At 42.0% G+C, this 21,096-nt stretch overlaps 1 protein-coding gene across 1 annotated transcript in view; it reads left to right on the top strand.

Annotated features, from left to right (window-relative positions):
- snx25 (sorting nexin 25) overlaps window positions 1–21,096 on the top strand; it is a 238,134-nt gene that overhangs the window by 86,211 nt on the left and 130,827 nt on the right. The window lies entirely within an intron of this gene.

Raw genomic sequence — 21,096 nt, 5'->3', positions numbered from 1 at the left:
AAGTTCACCTGGACCATCTCTGATACCTCTCTCCTTCCTGGACCTCTCCGTCTCCATCTCTGGCATCCACCTGGAAACCGATATCCATTTCAAACCTACCGACTCCCACAACTACCTAGAATACACCTCCTCTCACCCACCTTCCTGCAAAAAGGCCATCGCCATCCCCTATTCCCAATTTCTTCGCCTCCGCCCCTGAGATGAGGCATTCCACTCCCAGACATCCCAGATGTTCTCGTTTTTCGAGGACCACAACTTCCCCTCCCCAGTGATCGAAAATGCCCTCAACCGTGTCTCCCGCATTTCCCGCAACTCATCCCTCACACCCCCTACTCGCAATAACAATCGAAACAGAGTCCCCCTCGTCCTCACGTACCACCCCACCAACCTCCGAATCCAACGCATCATCCTCCGACATTTCCGCCATCTGCAATCTGACCCCACTACCAAAGACATTTTTCCCTCCCCACCCTTTATCTGCTTTCCGGAGGGACCACTCGCTCCGTGACTCCCCTCCAGCCCCACCACCCCCGGCAGTTTTCCCTGCCACCAAAGCAAGTGCTACACCTGCTCCTACACTTCCCCTCTCACCCCCATCCCAGGCCCTAAGAAGACCTTCCACATCAAACAGATGTTCACCTGCACATCTGCTAATGTGGTATACTGTATCCACTGTTCCCGTCGTGGCCTCCTCTACATCGGGGAAACCAAGCAGAGGCTTGGGGACTGCTTTGCGGAACACCTACGCTCAGTTCGCAACAAACAACTACACCTCCCAGTCGCGAACCATTTCAACTCCCCCTCCCACTCCTTGGACGACATGTCCATCCTGGGCCTCCTGCAGTGCCACAGTGACGCCACCCGAAAGCTGCAGGAACAGCATCTCATATTTCGCTTGGAAACCCTGCAGCCCAAGGGTATCAATGTGGATTTCACAAGCTTCAAAATCTCCCCTCCCCCGAACGCATCCCAAAACCAGCCCAGCTAGTCCCCGCCTCCCTAACCATTCCTCCCGCCTCAAGCCCCACCCCCATCTCCTACTGTCTAACCTCATCGCGCCTCCTTGACCTGTCTGTCCTCCCTGGATTGACCTATCCCCTCCCTAACTCCCCACCTACATTCACTTTTGCTGACTCCAACCCCGCCTCTTTGACCTGTCTGTCTCCTCTCCACCTATCTTCTCCTCTATCCATCTTCTATCCACCTCCCCCTCTCTCCCTATTTATTTCAAAATCCCCTTCCACTCCCCCATTTCTGAAGAAGGGTCTCGAGCCGAAACGTCAGCTTTCCTGTTCCTCTGATGCTGCTTGGCCTGCTGTGTTCATCCAGCTCTACACCGTGTTATCTTAGATTAAAAAAAGAAACCGGTTTGCTTGCCTAGTTGCAAGGCTGAGGAATTACATGGAAAGATTAGAGAACTGAGGATATTCTCCTTAGAACAGAGAAGTCTAAGAGGAGATTGAATAGAGATTTAGATCCATGACTGGTTTAAAGAAAATCAGTGATGTTGTGTCCAAAGTCTTGAGGGCACAATTTTAAGGTGATTGGCACAAGGACCAGAGGTGACATGAGGAAACCATCTTTCATGTGTTAAGGATTTGAAACATACAACCTCTTGACATGCTGGACATGGATTGAGCAGTAGCATTCAAAAGGGATTTGCGTAACTACTCAAAGGAGGAGAATAACATGAACAAACTGAATTGCTGCTTCAAAGGCTGGTGTAGACCCGCTGGCCACCTCCTGTACTATACTCCACTCTGGTTCTATGAATAACCTAAGGCCGAAAGGGAAAGAAATATCTAGGCACGTTGAGGAAGTGCATGAACCATTTTACTGTCTATAAAACCATTTCCTTTCTACATGATGGGTTATCGATGATGGAAGTGCCTCATATGTTTTGAGGATTAACGTCTGAAAGACTGTGAAAATTGATTCCTATCGAATATTAAGACATCTGGGCCTTTTCATGATTTGAAAGAACATGGTGGCCCACTTTTTATTTCCAAAATCAGTATCCACACGTCTCAAGCGAAGTACAGAACCACAGGCAACGGATTGTGGAACTGCTTGGACTGACTGGAAGTTACATGTCTAAATTTAAGGCTATTAGAGGAGTTGGCTGTTTGATATGGTTAGGATTTCTTTTGTGGTTTAGCCTGTGAAGAGCTACTTTACCCAGCTCAGCCTTTTTCACCTTTCCGAGAACCATTTTTGAGGATCCTGTGTGTGAGGTGAAAAAGTGAAACAGCTATTTATCCACAAGAGGCACTTGGAAGACTTCCTCTTGACGTTTCCTGAATGTTTTGAAGGCGATTGAGGCCAAAATGTTGAATGCTTTCAAGAAAGAGTTAGATGGAGCTCTTGAGGCTAAAGAGATCAAAGGGTATTAGGAGAGAACAGATACAGAGTACGGAATTGGATGATTGGTCATGATCATTTTGAATAGCGGAGCAGGCTCATACGGCCTTATTTTCTGTGTTTCTGTGTCTTGCTTTGGGAATGTCTTGTGACACTTGTTTATTTACGCAGGGAGGTTAGACTGAAGGATATCTAGACTAGACAGCATAGTCTCAAAATAAAGGGGTGAGATGGGAAGGAGTTTCTTCTTTTGAGGTTTGAGAGTTTTTGACACTGTTTGCCACAGAGAGCTGTGGAACAGAATCCTTCTTTATATTTAAGGCCAAGATAGATTATCGATTAGTAGGGGAATTGAGAGTTAATGGGAAAGGGCAGGAAAGTGGACGTGAGGAAGATTGGAACTTCCATGATCCTATTACATAGCTGAGCAGGCTCAAGGGACCGAACAGCCTTCTCCTGTTCCAATTTCTTATGGTCTTATAAAACCAAAATACTGCCAATGTTTTAGATTTCCAGCAAATAGAGAGTGCTGGAGAAGCTCCGGGGAGCCTGGTAGTGTCTGTGGAAAGAAATAGTTAATGTTTCGAGTCTACTCTGACTGTTCATCAGAACTCATTGCAGGTAGTGCTGTGATCTGCAGAGCTATGGATCAAGAAATGGAAAACAGAATTAGGCTGGTGAGTTCTTTTGCAGCCCGCAGAGTCCTGATGTACTATATTGCTTTTTTATGTGTCATAAATGTTTGAGTTTTTATGTGATGTTCTAAATCGCCTTCCTCAGGAAAAGACTGAAGTAAGGAAGATAATTGGTCAATTTATTCAGCAGCCTAGTTGGAAATGAAGCATACCTGCTGGATTTTTCTTCCATATTTTAATGGGTTTAACTTCTGAATTTATGAAACTCTATTGAGAATATCGTAAATTGAATCTTTGGCACTGATGTCAAATTGATCTCTCCCTGCTTGAAGACTGGCAGTTTCACATCTTATTGTCAACTACAGAAACCGATATTGAAGAGCAGTCATGATCAGAGTTTTTGTTTGTTCCCTGGGAACGTACCTTGGAATACTTACCAATCTCTCTCCTTTAGATTGTTACAAAGTTGAAGGATGAGATTTCCACGATGGAGAAAGAACATGATGACCTTCAGCAGCACATTGCCCGAACAGACTGGTGGTGTGAAAATCTCGGGCAATGGAAAGCCACCATTAGCAGCAGCGAGGTGGGTTTTTTCAAACTATCTGGCACAGTACACATCTATGTTGCTGCCCCTATCGTATTGCTTTTTTTGGATGTTCAATTCAACTCAACTCAACTCAACTTAACTCAACAACAGGCCCTTCGGCCCACCAAGCCTGCACCGCATCCTAACCCTTATTTAGACCTGCTACTAATTGCCCATGTGCGGTTTCCATCCCTCTGTTCACCTCCCATTCATGCATCTATCAAGATACACCTTAAACGTGCCTGCTTCCACCACTTCCTCTGGCAGTGTGTTCCATCTAGCCAGTTCACCCCAGACCCCATGAGACTCTACCTTCTGTACCAGCCTGCCATGGGGGACCTTATCAAATGCCTTAATGAAGTCCATGTAGACAACATCCACTGCCTTTCCCACATCAATTATTCTTGTCACCCCCTCAAAAAAACTCAATCAAATTGGCGAGACAAGACCTGCCCTGCACAAACCCATGCTGTCTTTCACTAACCAGTCCATTCGCTTCCAAATGTGAATAAATCTTGTCTCTCATTGTCTTTTCCAACAGCTTCCTCACCACTCATGTCAGGCTTACTGGCGTGTAATTATCTGGAGTATCTCTGTTTCCCTTCTTAAACAAAGGAACAACATTGGTCAATCTTCAGTCCCCTGGAACCTCGCCTGAGGCCAAAGGGGATGCAAAGGTATCTGTTAAGGCCCCAGCTATTTCCTCCCTCATCTCCCATCAAGCCCTGGGGACTTCTGTACATTATTTGGGTATTTGAAGATACCCAACACTTCCTCCTCCATTATATTGACCTGCCCGAAAGCAATCTCACACCTTTTCCTAACCTCCACGTTCCTCACGTCCCTCTCTTTGGTGAATACCGATGTAAAATACTCATTAAGTACTCTGGCTCCACACACAACCTCCTTCCTGTATCCTTGAGTAGGCCTACTCCTCCCCTAGCTCCCCTCTTGCTCCTAATATGTGTATAAAATGCCTTGGGATTCTCCTTTAAACCTGCTGGCCAACTACATTTCATAGTCCCTTTTAGCTCTCCTTACTCCCTGTTTGAGTTCGTTCCTACTTACTCCATATTCTTCAAGGACAATGCCTAGACCTTAGGTATGCTTTTGTTTTTGACTAAGGTGATAATTTCCCCTGTCATCCAAGGTTCCAGAATCCTGCCATTTCTGTCCTTCATTTTCACAGGAATATGCCTATCCTGCACTCGAATCAACTGGTCTTTGAAAGATTCTCATGTCAGTTGTGGATTTACTCTCGAACAGGCTGTCCCAATTCACATTCTCTAATTCTTGCCTAATTCGGCGACATAGTTGGCCTTCCCCCAGTTTAACACTTTCATCTGAGATCCACTCTTGTCCTTATCCATAAGTATCTGAAACACGTGGAATTATGGTCACTATTCCCAAAATGCTCCCCCATTGCAACTTTGATCACCTGGCTGGGCTCATTTCCCAATACCTGGCCCAGTATCACCCCTCCCTTCTTGCACTATCGACATACTGTTTCAAAATACCCTCCTGCCCACACCAAACGAATTGCTTCCCATCCAAAGCCCCAGCACTAAGGGAGTCCCCATCAATATGGGGGATGTTAAAATCAACCACTTCAACCACTGTGTTATTTTCACGTTTTTTCAGAATCTGTCTACATATCTCTTCCTCTGTCTGCCACTGGCAGCTGGGAGGTCTGTTGTACAATTCCTATTCCTGAACTCTGCACACAATTCCTCACTACAAGATCCCTCCAGGATGTCTTCCCTCAACACTGCTGTGATATGCTTCCTAACAAGTAATGCAACTCCTCCACCTCTTTTCCTTTCTCCTCTGTCTCGTATATAACACTGATATCCCAGAACATTCAGCTGGCAAACCTGTCCCTCTTTCGACCATGTCTTTGTGATAGCAACATCATCATAATTGCATGCATTAATCCAGGATCTAAGTTCATCTGTTTTACCTGTCCTACTTCTTGCAGTGAAGCAAAGACAGTTCAAGTCTCCAGGTTCGCTGAGCTCAGCAACCTCTCCCTGACTGCTGTTCCTCTTAGCTATTATTTAACTTAGTTGCAAGCTCTCTCCAGTCTGTATACTTACTGATCTGCTGCTCCAGTTCTCACTCTCTGCTGTGCTAGTTTAAATCCTTCTAAGTGGGACTTCCTGTTAGGATATTAGTGCCCCTCCAGTTTAGGTACAACCTGTCCTTGTGCAGGTCCCACCTTCTATGGAAGACATGCTAATGGTCCACATACCTGAAGCCGTTTCCCCCTACAACAGTCCTTTAGGCATGTGTTCAGTTGTACTCTGTCTCTTTCCTGGCACAGGGAGTAATCCTTACTACCCTAGAGGTCCTGCTTTTTAGTTCCACCTAACTTCCTGAATTATCATTGCAGAACCTTGTCACTCTTCCTACCTGTGTCATTTGTGCCAATATGGACAATGACTTCTGGAGCTTGCTCACTGATTTGTGGGAGTGGAGAAAAGTGAGAAATCTGTGGTATTATTTTGTATTTGACAGGCGTCTCCAAGATATAAAATTAGCTATCTCCGTTTATATCATTCTTTCAATGTGGGAAGGTGATGACTGGATGGAAAACACAGTGTTACTCCTTTGATGCTCAGGGGTTTTAAGATGCTGCATGATTAATGGACCAATTTGGCTGTTTCACTTCGTCAAGCAGTCTCAATCAGCCTTGTTTGAAGCCTGTGAACAAATGCTAATGGAATGTAAAATTTGACCTCTGGTCTTAGTTGATGGTGTTGTGTTCTCCTATTACTGGAGCACTGATTTGTACAATGTTTGGCACTTAGCATTTATGTAGAACTTAGAGGCTGAATGTCATATTTATCAATCACGTCAGCTGTCTGATTCACAATGTATGACAGCTGCAAACATTAATTTTAGTGATGCTGCACATGAATTCTTATTAGAAATAGATTGCTCATTTGCAATGGCAGTGCACACTTAAGCTGTGGTGGGAGGTGGTGCTATGTTCTTTTTCGAATTTGAAAATGTCCTTGTGGACAGAGTAGGTCTACAGTGGAGCCTCAGAACTATCTATTAGTGAAATTAGTGAACTCGCTGTTTTGTATGTGTTCAGTTGCTAGGAATAATAGATTTCAGAATGACAGAAGTGTTTTGATGCAAAAGGAGATCATTTGGCTTATCATGTTTGCACCTGCTGTCCAAATAAGCATTGTGATTTAGTGCCATTCTCTTGCCTTTTCCCCTTACCCTGAGAAAGATCTTGGATATTTGGTGTAGGATTTATCCATTAATGAGATAACAGTGCCAAGAGCTGCCCTTTGCGGGCATGCAGCAACATTTTAGTGTTACGAGGTATTTCCCTTTAAGTCAGCACAAGGAGACTTCTGGAGAAGTTAAAGTTCAAGCTAAACAGACTGGTGGGGAGAGTGTGAATGGAAACAATGTTGGGTTGCCTCGAACTTCAGGAGTAATGTTGATGTAGATCGCTTGTGTAAGATGCTGTAAGTCTTGCAAAAGTGTTGTTCTTTGGCAACTTAGATATAATTGTGTGGTGCTAACCAACAAAGTATTTGGGTAACAATTGGTATAATAAAAATTTAAAAGAGGAAGGATCAAATCAGTTAAATTTACTTGATGCCAATTGAGTGAATGTGACGTCTTGTCAAGTGGTAGAGCAGGCAAGTGAGGCTGAATGACCTACTCCTACTCCTCATTTATATGTTAGAATCAGTAAGTTCAAGCTAGAGTCAGATAAGTACCTTGATGTAAAACTGCTAAGTGCATCTGAAGCATTCTTGGAAATGTGTATTCCTGTATAGTGGAGCTAATAGAATAGGATGGTCTTCACCATTTATGTTTTCAAATACTACAAAAGAACAGTAAAAAATACCTGTAATTTGTATTATGGCAATGCAATCTAGTACTATTGTGATATTGCTATCGTAACCCAAAATAGAATTTGATTACTTTCTTGCACATGAACAATTAGATCACCAATGACACACAGGATTTAAGGTAGCTTCCTGAGAGGATCCCAGGAGTCCTTGAGTATCCGATTCCATACCATTTGCTATTGGCCATTTTTGTATAATAATGAAGCAGAGGTTTGCCATTAACCAGATAATTTGTGACCTGTCACCAGTGTCCAGAGTTCAACAACAATCCTGATATAATCTGCAGCTAGTAGGAGCTGAGGGAAGCACTCCCTGTGCTGCAGTCTACTTGATGCTGCATGTACAGTTTTAACTGATACGTTCCTGTTGATGTATGTTTCAGTGTGACCTTGGTTTCTTTTCAAGTAAAGAACTGTCAGCTTCATCCAATCAAGCTAACAGGAATTGAATTCTAAAAATGGATCCAATCTGCTTGAGTCACAGCAAATGAGAGAGTAGTGCCAAATAAGGAAATTATAGGAGTTTATGTTGTATTGAGACATCGTCATAGGCTATTATCTCAAATAAAAGACCAATGAAGTGAAATACTAAGTTTGAACCTAGATTTTCTAATACTTCATTCTAAGCTGCACTGTTGTGAGGATTCTTTTTAAAATTTTGCTGTGAAATGAAAGAAGCTTCGAGTTACAATTAAAATCACTTTTGGGTAGTTCATGTCCGTATTTATTGAAGGATCTGTTTACAAAAACCTAACTCGATATTTAAGAGAGTTTCTCTTCCAGTTGTTGGGGCTCACCGTCAGGAATTTGCTGTATCCTATTCCATTGTTATTAATCTAGCATCAGGTATTTTTCTCAAAAGCATGTGTTTGCAGAAGAAAAGACCTGAGAGTATGTTTTGTTCTCAGCACCAGAAAATTTCAAGTTATTTTTAGATTGCAGTAATCGTGCCTCTGTTGTGTTCTGGTCAGCAGTTATCATTCAAACAACGTCACTAAAAAGGATTATCTGGTCATTTATTGCTGCTTTGCAACTTTGCTTTATTTTGATTAATTACCACATTTTCTCTTAATTACAACAGTGTAATTAATTACACTTGGTTTACTTTGAGAGGTCCTGAAAGCTCCTGTATAACTTCTGAACTGTTCATTTTAGTGTGATGCTTGGAGGAGGAGGAGTACTTTCAGTTGATGCCTGATACCAAATTGAAAATATGTAACTCTGTGTTGGTGTAGCAATTACTGTTATGTATGATGAATTTTCAAAAGCTCACTGCTACAATGTTTGAAAACATTGTAACATTGTTAGCTGCTTTTTCCAAGTTTTAACACAAACTACACTGTTAACCCTCCACCCTGAAAACCTTGGGAGCAAGTTATTTCTGGATTTCAGAGTTCTCTAGATTATAGAATGAAGTATGTAAAGTGAGCAATGCAATAATAAAATACAAAATAGTGACAGAACATTATGAAGCACTAATAGAAATTATATTACTTGTCTAAACACTGGATCTTCCAGGTTTCACTTCCCAAAGTGCCGTACTGAAATGACGACAGAGAATGCTTGGGTCTGCTTGAAAGATTTCTGGACGACTAGTGTTTCTGAACATTAGACTTCAGAACTGGAGAGGTTACAGTGTCTTGATAACTGGTCTACTGCAACTGAGCTCCAAGTTGTTGTTGACTACTTTTCCAAAGTATATGAGAAAATGGGTCTTTCATTAAACACCCCAGAAATCTAAGGTCCATTACCAACCAGATGCCAAAGCACAATCCTCTTTCCCATGGATTAAGATAATTGTGAAATCCACGAAAATGAGGACTGTATCTTGGGAATCTCCTCCAGACAAAAGCAGACGTGACAAAATTCAAAGTCGCTTCCAGTGTATGAGCTTAGGCTTTGGCTGATTGAGGAAAAGATATTTGAGATTCTGAACTCAAATGCAAGGCTAAGTTCCAGGTTTACTAGGCAGCAGATATCCCTGTGTACCCCTATCTGATTTGGAGACTTAGACAACTTATAGCGAGCACATGAAAGCGCTGGAAAGTGGAAGATCCCTCAAATTCTCCATTCAAGAAAAGCTGTTTAAAAGCTCTGCCAAGCGAACATGCCCAGCATCCTGAAACGATTGTTCTATTTGGAACTAGGTGGTGGAAGGACACCCCAAGCAGGAATGCAGAAATGTTTTATGGAGTCCTTTAAAGCATCTCTGAAGGGGTCAAATGTTCCCGCTCACTCATAGGACACCTTGGCTTGTAACTAACCACAGTGGAAAAGGTTAATTTAGGAAGGTACTCAACATATTGAGAGACTTTGTGGGTATCACGCAGAGGTGAAATCAAGGCATCACAGAGAGCACTCAAGCCCTCAAATGCCTCACCTCCCCACCCTTCAAGTATGAACCTTGCATGTGGCAGAGTCTGCAGATCATGCATTGGATTTAACAACCAGCTCAAAAATTCATGAAGCTTCAGTGGAAGCTGATCATTCTTGATCATGAGGGACTACCTCAGAAAAGGTTGTAACAAAATAAAATTGAACAAGTGAAAATGTATTTTTTTTTGTAAAGCTAGAGATTGATGAAGGTTCACTGGTTATAAGAATATTTGCATCCCTTTTCACTTTGTAATACATTCTGTGCAAGGTTGCTAAAGTTGAACTAATGTCTTCCTACTTTGAGGAGAATCTGCCTACGTTGTGTTTGAAAGTAGTGTTCATCTGATAGGGAGCTGTGATAAATGAAATTGCCCATTTCTGTGTAAGTAGTTTATTATTTGTTCTGATGTCTCACAACCTGACATTTTCATTGCCATTGGAACTTCATATAAAATAGTTGCCAAAAGAAAGGGCAATTAAACAGCTTTTGTACCTTGCAATCAGCAGGAGAATGGACTGCACTAGATAACTTTTTTAATCTTCTAAACTTGTGTTGAATTCCCCCCAAGTGTAATTTTATTCTTGTGTAGGTATATAGACTAATGTAAGAGGAAAATGATAGTTGTTTGATTTTTGTTGAATTTGTATTTGCACCTCTCAATGTTCTTTGTACTCCTCTCTTGGACAGGTGGTGGAAGAGAATGGGGAGCAGATGCCCTGCTACTTGGTCACGGTACAGTTGAGTCTATCTGATCCTGAACATAATGGCTGGGCAGTAGCCAGGAAGCTTAGCGAGTTCCAGACACTACACAGGAAGCTCTGTGAGGTATTTGTCACAAATGCCATCCTGTGTGACTGTGATGATGGCCAGCTATCTTCATCCTTTTGAACCTGTCTGCAGTCTTTGCCATTGCTGTTAACGTGATCCTTCTCTAAAGCTTTTCCACCACCATCCAACTGAATGAACTGCGTTACATTTTCATCTATCCAGTTGTAGCCAGAGAATTGTGAGCAGTTACCTCCCAAGCATTGTTCCTTGTATCCACTCCTATTTCTCATCCATTTGCTACTCTTCAGCAGAGACATCTGAAAACACGTCCTATATGTACATTTACACTTCACCTCACTAGTACCTATTTGGATCTCTCCACTGCCTTTTACAATACTGAACTGCTTACATTCCAGATTGGATGAGCAGAATTTTTTTCCAATTAAATTTGGGAAGACTGGCTCCCTTGCTACCAGCTCCATCCCTCTATCTGACCACTCTCTCAGGCTAAAACAAACTGTTCTCAACTCTGGTGTCATATTCAATTCTGCATTAAGTTAACCACATCTGCACCATCACTGAGAACATTCATTTCCACCTCCCCAATGTCATCTGTCTCCATTGCTGCTTTGGGTTCATTTTCTTTTGAAAATTATTCCTGCTTTTACAACCTCCAGACTTTACTATTCTAACACTCTTGGCTAGCCTCCACAATCTCCCTTTTTTTAAAAAAAAAATTAAGGTAATCCAAAACTCTGCATCCAGCATCCTAATTTGCATCAAATGCTGTTCATACATTACTGAGATAGATGGTGTAATGTCACTGAACAAGTAATCCAGAGTCTCAAACTCTTGCGCTGGGAACAGCATTCAAAATTCATCAAATTAATAAAATCTGGAATTGAAAGCTAGTGTGCCTCCAGACTGACAGTGATGTGATTGACTGACTGACCTGTCCTGTGAAATGGCTTAGTTAGCCACTCAGTTCAAGGGCAATTAGAGGCAACAAATGTTGTTCTTGCCAGAGGTGCTCACATTCCATGAAATAATAAAGATAAAATTCTCTGTTTGCTGATCTGCAGTGGCTCCTAGTCGCGGAGTGTTTTGATAGTAAAGCTCCCATCCTTGCTTTTTAAATCCTTTCATAGTCTTGCTGCTCCCTATCTCCTGTAATCTCTCTGTAATCTCCTCAACCCCACAAAGCCCTGATATATATATGCTGCCCTAATTTGGCCTCTTGACCATCAGTTATTTTAATCACTCCTCCATTGATGGTTGTTCTTTCAGCTGCCCAGGCGCAAGGCTCTGAAATTCGCCCTCTCAATCTCTCCGTTTCTCTATATCATGTGCCTTCTTTGAAATACTCCTTAGAATCTGCATGTTTGACAAAGTTCTTAATCATTAGCCCAGTATCACCTTACGTGGCTTTGTTGCATATTTTGCTTTATGAAATACTTCTGTGAAGTGATTTGGAATGTTTATTATGTTAAATGTACTATGCAAATGCAAGATGTTGTTTCCATTTTGTACTTTTTATTTGCACTAGTTGTTGCATACGCATTCACGTTTCAGGTTTGTGTTACCCACCTGCATTAAAACTATTTTCTTGTACTGATTAATATATTGAAGATCTAAAGAATTTTTCAACAACCATCCAATACCCAGTAACTAAAATGGTGAAGGGAGATGTGATTATTTTTTTTCAATTTTTGTATTATGTTCCTAAACAACCAAAGGGGTATGTAACTTCACTGAAGAGACTCTATTTCTCCCCACTAGTCAGGGAATCTACAGTGTGGGGACAAGAACATAAGACTAGATTGTGTCCTGTTGAAATTTAATCCGCAAATTCTTCACACACCGGATGGTGAATATGTAGAATGTATAGGGGAGGCCATGATGTAGTGGTAATGTTACTGGACGAATGTTCAGGTTAAGGTTCAAGGAGCAAGTTAAAAACCCAAAAGAACTGTGGAGGCTGGAAATCTGAAGCAAAAACAGAAAATCTCTGCAGGTCTGGCTGCATCTGAAGAGAGAAATCGGAGTTAATGTTTCTGGTCCAGTGACCCTTCTTCAGAACTGTTTGTATGTGTCCATGTTCGGAGGAAATATTAATATCTTTGTTTGCTCCTTATATTGTCCTTTATCATATAATTCTAATTGTTAAATTGAATGAATTTCAGCTCTTTTATTTTCTTATGGTAGAACAAAAATGACCACCTTCAATAAATCTGTACAACCAACACTTCATAGTAATAACTCCACTAGCTTTGTTAGACAGTCACATTACAAACACGGCTAAATTTGACAAGTGAGATTATTTCATGAGTATTTTTGTTTTGGATTTATGTTGTTTGTCTTGTTTGTCAATTTATCATCTCTGGGATTACTTCTTGGCTGCCTCCTTTCAGGAATTAATTTCGCTGGGTTGTCTGTAAATCTTCGACATTAAACATCAGCTACACAATGCTTCTCTGAACTGATTTCAGAACTTGAATATCAGCTCTCTCTTGTCTGACCAAACAGACACAGTAATCGAGGTGGGAATTAAAAAAAAGGGCAGCTATAAAATGCCCATTACCTTTTCTGCAGTTTGTACATGTTACTTCCAATGTAATTGTATAGCTATGTTAATGAAGAATATATTTACTGCTTTGAGGGCTCCAGTCCCATGTAAACAGTGTGAAATGGTGCGTAAAAATGTTCAATGTAAACATCGCAGGAATCTGCTCTTTCAGGTAATGGGATTTGAAGAATAAATTAAGTTTGTCATAGCCCAGTGTTGAAACCGTAACTGTTTGATTTTGTGTTTTGCAGTGTTTTTCGATGTTGAAGAAAGTACAGCTACCATCAATGAGTAAGCTGCCCTTTAAATCCATTGACCAGAAGTTCCTGGACAAGTCAAAAAATCAGCTGAATAATTTCTTACAGGTAAGAGGAAACAGAAATTGCAACTCCCATTAGTTTCATTAAAACAACTACGAGTGGTAAATTGAATTTTCTTTTTAAATCGTTCACGGGATGTGGGTGTCGCTGGGTAGGCATTTATTGCCCATCCCTAATTACCAAGAGGGCAGTAAAGAGTCAACCACATTGCTGTGGGTCTGGAGTCACATGTAGGCCCGACAAGGTAAGGATGTCAATTTCCTTCCCTATAGGGCATTAGTGAACCAGATGGGTTTTTCCAACAATCGACAATGAATTCACGGTCATCATTAGACTTGTAATTCCAGATATTTATTGAATTCACATTCCATCATGTGCCATGGTGGGATTCGAACCCAGGTCCCCAGAACATTATCTGGGTCTCTAGATTAAAAGTCCAGCGATAATACCACTAGGTAATTGCCTCCCTATCTGGGCATATTCAAGATTCACATTATGATGAGATGGCAAGAACTGCAGATGCTGGAGTCAGAGACTATACAGTGTGGAGCTGGAGGAACACAGCAGGTCAGGCAGCATCAGAGGTGCAGGAAAGTTGACATTTCGAATTGGGACCCTTCTTCAGAAATGGGGTTGGGGAAGGGAGCTGGGAAATAAATAGAGAGAGGAGGGTTTGGGCTGGGTTAGGTAGGTGGGATGGTGATACGTGAATGCAGGTAGGAAGTGGTGGAGTAGGTGGGGTGGATAGATGAGACCAAGCGTATACTCAGATAATTTTGTAGAGCATCTGCACTCTGTATGTGACAAACGACAACACCTTCTGGTCACCAGCCATTTTAACTCCCCCTCCCACTCCCTGGATGACATGTCTGTCCTAGGCCTCCTCTAGTGCCACAATGACACCACATGCAAACTGGAGGAGCAACACCTCGTATTCTGCCTCGGGAGCCTACAGCCCAATGGCGTAAACGTGGAATTCACCAGTTTTAAAATCTCTCCACCATCGCCTCATGTCCAAGCCTTCCTCTCATCCCCTACTTGACCTGACATAACCTGTCCATCTTCTCTCCCACCTACCCACCCCACCCCACCCATCCCACTGACCAATAACAGAGACAACAAGGTGCAGGGCTGGATGAACACAGCAGGCCAAGCAGCATCATAGGAGCAGAGAGGCTGACGTTTCGGGCCTAGACCCTTCATCAGAAAAGGCTTTTCTGATGAAGGGTCTAGGCCCGAAACGTCAGCCTCTCTGCTCCTATGATGCTGCTTGGCCTGCTGTGTTCATCCAGCCCTGCACCTTGTTGTCTCGGATTCTCCAGCATCTGCAGTTCCTACTATCTCTGATTCGATTTTAACCCCACTGACCAATCACTGATTTGGGCAAAATTCATTCTCCACTTTTGTGAAAGATTGATTTTGCAACTGCCATATCTTGAGAAGGTGGCCATTCGGCCCCTTGGACTGGCTTCACCACTCAGTGCAATCATAGTTGATCAGATTGTAGTTTTATTTCCACTTTCTTGCCTTCCACCCATAACCTTAGACTTTCTTGATGGACAGTAATCTAACACAGCCCTAAAATCGATTTAATGACCCAACCTCCACTGCTGTTTTGGTTAGTGAATTTCAAAGATTAATAGCCCTCTGAGAGAAGAAATTTTTTTCTCAAAATGCGAGATCCTTCAGTTTGAAGTTGTGCCCCAGTTCTGGATTCCCCTGCAATTGGAAGCATCCTTTTATGTTTACTCTGTCAAGCTGCCCGCTCCTTCCACCACTCCCCCATGCCCCTTCAAAATGTTGTTTTAATAATATCATCTCTCATTTTTCCAAATGAGGATGAGTCTAGATTCAGTCTGCTCAACCTTTCTGCACAGTGCAACTCGTAATTCCAGGAATTAGGTTATTGAGCCTACACTGAGCCTTCGATGTAATATTAGCTCCAGGGTCAGTGGGGATTTACTTGTTTTTCTGGCGGAAGACTAAATAAATCTTTTTAGTTTCTGAATCATATGATGACTTGAATATTAGTGTTCAAGTCAAACACTAAAATAAGATTGATCCTTTCTTAATTTAAATAATTTTTAAAAATTATGTGAAACATCTTTCTGCAACACATTCAGAGCTATTTAATGTTTTGACTAAACCCAGTTTTAAGTGTCTCTACGGGTGACAGTTATTGTTAGAGACGCCATTAAAAATAATGACTTGGAATATTCGTTACATGACGTTAAGAGCCACTTCAAGCTTTTTATCAAAGTCTGGCCATAAACCATTGCCTCAAAGATTTCTGACTTTGCGTTTTTTCTAATTTATGAGAATGGCTTTCCAAAGCTTAGAAGATTGATGTTGATTATCTCTGACAGTGAAGGAAGAGTTTATTGCTTTAAAAGTCAATTATTTTAAGTAGTACAGCAGGTCATTTGTAGGTGTAAGCAAGAAAATTGTTGTCTTTCTGTTTTTGTTATTACTATTTTCTCTCATGAACTTTCATCCTACAGAAACTTCTCACCGATGAGAGATTGTGCCAGAGTGAGGCACTTTATGGTTTTCTAAGTCCTTCTCCAGAATACCTTAAAGTTGTTGATGTGCAAGGGAAGAAGTCGACATTTTCGCTGTCCTCCTTTTTGGAGAGGCTCCCTGGAGATTTCTTCTCTCATCAAGAGGTATACATTCACTAAATCACTGCATGACTGGCAAAGAAACTACACTAACACAGCTTATTTTGTCTCACTTTGGTTTAACAGTGGGTTTTGTAATCCCTCATTAAACTTTGTGATGTTTGTTAATTCGATAGATTATGAATTCTGTTATCAGCTTCAGCAAGACTATTAACTTTACAAAAGTAATCTAAACTCCAACCATTAATGGAAAGAATAATGATTTTTACAAAATCTTTACTATGTGAGAATTAAGCAAAGAAGGACTACAAATCTAATATGATACTTTGTAACCCCCTATGATTTAAACCTGGAAATCTCAAGACTGCTTCCCATTCTGTTTCACTCCACTCAAGAATTTTCCTATACTGTCCAGGATCTTGATGTTTGTTTCACTTTTTGGGACCAAACCAAGGTGTCCCACAGTACTCATAAATTCACATTAAATCTCCTCCATGTTCCTACTGTTCTTTGAACTGAGGTTTTGTAGGATCCTTCCAGTAGCATTCAACTATGTGACTCTGAGTCTGTCTTTGCACTTAGCAATTAAGGGCACTCCAACACGATCGTGGGCTTTACTGGTTTTATTATGCAGTGCTCTCAAAATCGGAAAACACCACTGTCTCTGATGGCCTTTTGTTACTGACCTCAACTGCTTCCCAGCCTCCACTACAGGAACTTTGCTTTCTCCCTGCCTGTTCTATGAAAAAGAAACACAAGCCCAACACAACATATCCTCACTGCAATGTGACACCCTTATCTCGTGAATGAATAAAGGACACCCTTATCTCGTGAATGAATAAAGGACACCCCAGAGATATCCCAGATAGAGATTTAAAACCATTATTCACAATTCCCAAGCCTGTCTTATGATCTTGAAGGACTTCTCTTCTTTACTGGATGTTTTTCAACCTTCATTTAATCTGTGGAATAAAGTGACTAATTTAAATCTATATTGGAGAATGGGCAATTCTCCTCTGACTTTATTTAGCGCATACTCTGTGTGTGTGTGTATGTGTGTGTTGGGGGAGGGGTGGTGTGTACAGCGAGGGGAGTATGGTGGTGAGCTGACAGATGCACAACAAGCCTGACCTGCATCCATAGAGCACTATGGGAGGGCTACCTTAATGCAGAGTGGATTAAGTGGAACTCTACTCCTCAGTGGGGAGTAAGGTCCCTTCCTATGGAGCTACCAACCATCTAGATTAGCTGGCAATGCCAACTATCCTACAGTGCCGCAGCTCTGTAGTGGGTAATGCAGACCGACCCTCTGAGACCAGATAGAACTCAGACCCGACTCAGTTGTGGGCATTGATAGGCGAGGTTATACTATTTCATGGAGAGAGGCGGGTTTTAAAGTCCTTGAGGTAGGAAGGACAAGGAGTTCTGCCTTCTGGGGGTTACCTCTAATGAAGAAAATAGGACCTTTGAAAGATAGTACCACTTGCTTCCAAGATAGTAGGAACTGCAGATGCTGGAGAATCTGAGATAACAAGGTGTAGAGCTGGATGACCACAGCAGGCCAAGCAGGAAAGCTGACGTTTCGGGCCTAGACCCCTTCAGAAAAAAGGCTTTTGTCTGAAGAAGGGTCTAGGCCCGAAGCGTCAGCTTTCCTGCTCCTCTGATGCTGCTTGGCCTGCTGTATTCATCCAGCTCTACACCTTGTTATCCACTTGCTTCCTGTTGTTTTGAAAATTTATACTTTTAAAAAAAAAAGTGGGCTGTCCATGCCAGCCATGTTAGGGCATGGGCAAGTTCCATCAAAGTAGCAAATGCAGTCCCTCTCTTCACCGTAATATGGCAGAAGCAGGTTATGACTGGGGTGAATTGCGCTTTTAACAAGCTCAATTGACCTTTAATTATTTGTTTACTTATGGTAGACGGACTGTTCATTCTTGTGCCCGGTCTTTGTCAAAAATGTGCTCAGCGAGGGTAGTGTGGCTGATTGTCCATTCTCTAAAAGTGGTACTGGCACCCAGTGTAAATAATTAAGTTAATCTATGTAGGTATGAAATTTCGATTTAAATCTGTATTTATATATATTGCCAAACTTTTAATGGTTATATATCTTGATCACCGTATTCTAGCAAGCTTGAGACATTCTGATAGCACAGTTTTTCAGAAATAGAAACATTGAACCTAGGAGCAGAAGTAGACCATTCACCCCTTTGAACCTGCTTTGCCATTCAATATGATCTTAGCTGATCATCTAACTCAGTACCTCGTTACTACTTTCTTCCCATATCCTTTGATTCCTTTAGCTCTCAGTATTCCTCCTCAAAAACATTGTGTATTAGTCGCAACCCCTGTCTGTGGCACAGAATTCTACAGGCTCACCACTCTGTTTGAAGATATTTCTCCTCATCTCAGCCCTACCACGTTCCCTTAAACATGGTCCCTGGTTCTGGACTCCCCAGTCATTGGGCACCTCCTTCTTCCGTTTGCCGTGTTAGGATTTAATAGGTTTTAATTAGATCCTTTCTCACTTTCCTAAACTCCAGTGAATATAGACCTAATCGATCCAGTCTTTCTTCATACATCAGTTTTGCCAACCCAGGAATCAGTCTGGTAAACCTTTGTTGCACCCCATCCTCGAACATCCTTCTTGGATAAGGAGACCAAAACTGCACACAATACTCCAGTGTGGCCTCACCAAGGCATTGTACAATTGCAATAAGACATACATGCTCACTTATGTAAATCCTCTCGCTATGAAGGCCAATACACCATTTGTCTTCTGTGAGTAACAGCGTGAATAATTTTGACGTTCCAATGAATTAGAAATGATCTACAAATAGCAAAATTAGCATTTTCTGAGATTTGCATAAGGAGCTAATGATATCCTTGTAGAAATGAAGAATTCTTGGCTGTATTCAGTCTGCAGGTAATCTTTCATTTTCAAGTCTGTCAATGATGGCAGAAGCTGTGTGCAATGAGTTACTCCAAATATACTTTTTAATTACTGTTTCTCCATGAATGTCCTCAGGAGGAGGCCGAGGATGATAGTGATCTGTCTGACTATGGGGATGAGACTGACGGCAAAAGAGACTCTCTTGCTGAACCTTGCTTCATGCTCATTGGAGAAATCTTTGAGCTCAGGGGAAGTAAGTAAACTTAATACAGTCATCCATTTGTCATTTCTTAAGATAAATTGGACTCCATCTTTCAGTTCGGAAGACCCAGAAGAATTTGCTGTGAGAGGCTGGAGTGGAAGTTCTATGATCAGCCTTGATTCACTGGTCGCATCCCTGCCTCTGAGTCAAAAGGGTGTGTGTGCAAACTTCACTGTGAAAGACTTGACTGTAATTTAGGCTGAGACTTCAGTGTCGCACCCAAAAAGAAAAGGGGTTTGTAGGTATAAGATGAGACAGGAGGTGAATCATCAAGTTTAAGACAAGGGCAACAGCAAAACCATGGAATTGAAACTTTGACAGCAAGCCTGGCGCATTTTCCCTACTCCTCTATTAATGCTTGACAATAACAATAGTATTTACATTGACAACTTTCAGCAGCTTGTCTGGAATGCCCCAGCGTTTGGTGTATTTTGTGATTTTTGTCATAAACCAAATAACGTGTGCCAGGACACTCTGATTTACTTACATTTCAAATACAGTAGCTTTTATTTGCTATCAAATCAACGACTGAACAATCAATCAATTTCTTTTAGAACTTTTGACAGCTTGCCAACAAAAAAAAGTGATTAATCCGTAGTAACCATTATCCATTATCGAGGTTGGTTGGCTCGCCGAGCTGGTTTGTTGTTGGCAGACGTTTCGTTACCCCATGCTTCCAGGAATTCTCGTGCTTGTCTCTGCCTAGCCTGTCCCAGGATCTTGGTGTTGTCCCAGTCGAAGTCGTGGTTCTCCTTGTCCATGTGGATTGAGATGAGTGAGTATTGGTCGTGTCTTTTTGTAGCCAGTTGGTGTTCATGTACTCTTGTTGTTAGTTTCCTTCCTGTTTGTCCAATGTAGTGCTTCTCGCAATCTCTGCAGGGGGTTTTGTAGATGACATTGGTCCTGTCCGTGGCGGGGAGTGGGTCTTTAGTTCGGGTGAGCAGTTGTCGTAGGGTTGACGTGGGCTTGTGTGCCACTCTGATGCCCAGCGGTCGTAGGAGTCTTGTGGCGAGTACCCCACATCAGGAACACGTTGGAAGTGTGATGAGTGTGTCGGGGCGTGTAGAATCTTTCTGATGCTGTTCGTGTAGGCATCTTCTGACCCAGTTCTTTGGATATCCATTATCCTTGAACACTTGGAAGAGGTATTCTTCTTCCTCTTGGCGTAGTTCTGTGTTGCTGCCCTTTTAAATAGTGTTCGCACGCAGCTTCATTTTTGAGAGTTGGGATGGTTACTATTGAATTTCAGTACCTGGTCTGTGCGTGTGGCTTTTCGGTGTACTTTCGTTTGCAGTTCCCCATTTGTCTTGCGCTCTACCATGACATCCAGGAATGGGAGCTGTTTGTTCTTCTCCTCCTCTCTGGTGAATCTTATTCCAGTGAGGGTGTTGTTTATAAGTTTGTGTCTCTCTTCTAATTTGGTCTGTTTAATGATGACAAAGGTGTCATCTACGTAGCGTATCCACAGTTTAGGCTGGATTTGCAGAAGGGCGGTCCTTTCCAGTCTTTGCATCATGTGGATACTGCAAACGAAAGTACACCGAAAAGGCACACACACAGACCAGGTACTGAACTTCAATAGTAACCATCCCAGCACACACAAACGAAGCTGCATGCGAACACTCTTTAAAAGGGCAACAACACACTGCAGCAACACAGAACTACGCCAAGAGGAAGAAGAATACCTCTTCCAAGTGTTCAAGGATAATGGATATCCAAAGAACTGGGTCAGAAGATGCCTACACGAACAATATCAGGAAGATTCTACATCCCCCGACATACTCATTACACTACCCTACATCAGGAACACGTCGGAACTCACCACAA

The sequence above is a fragment of the Rhincodon typus genome, chromosome 3 (assembly GCF_021869965.1).
Source record: "Rhincodon typus isolate 14 chromosome 3, sRhiTyp1.1, whole genome shotgun sequence".
Classification (NCBI taxonomy): domain Eukaryota; kingdom Metazoa; phylum Chordata; class Chondrichthyes; order Orectolobiformes; family Rhincodontidae; genus Rhincodon; species Rhincodon typus.
The sequence above is the reverse complement of the archived record's forward strand: the minus strand, read 5'-3'. Positions and strand labels throughout refer to the sequence as shown.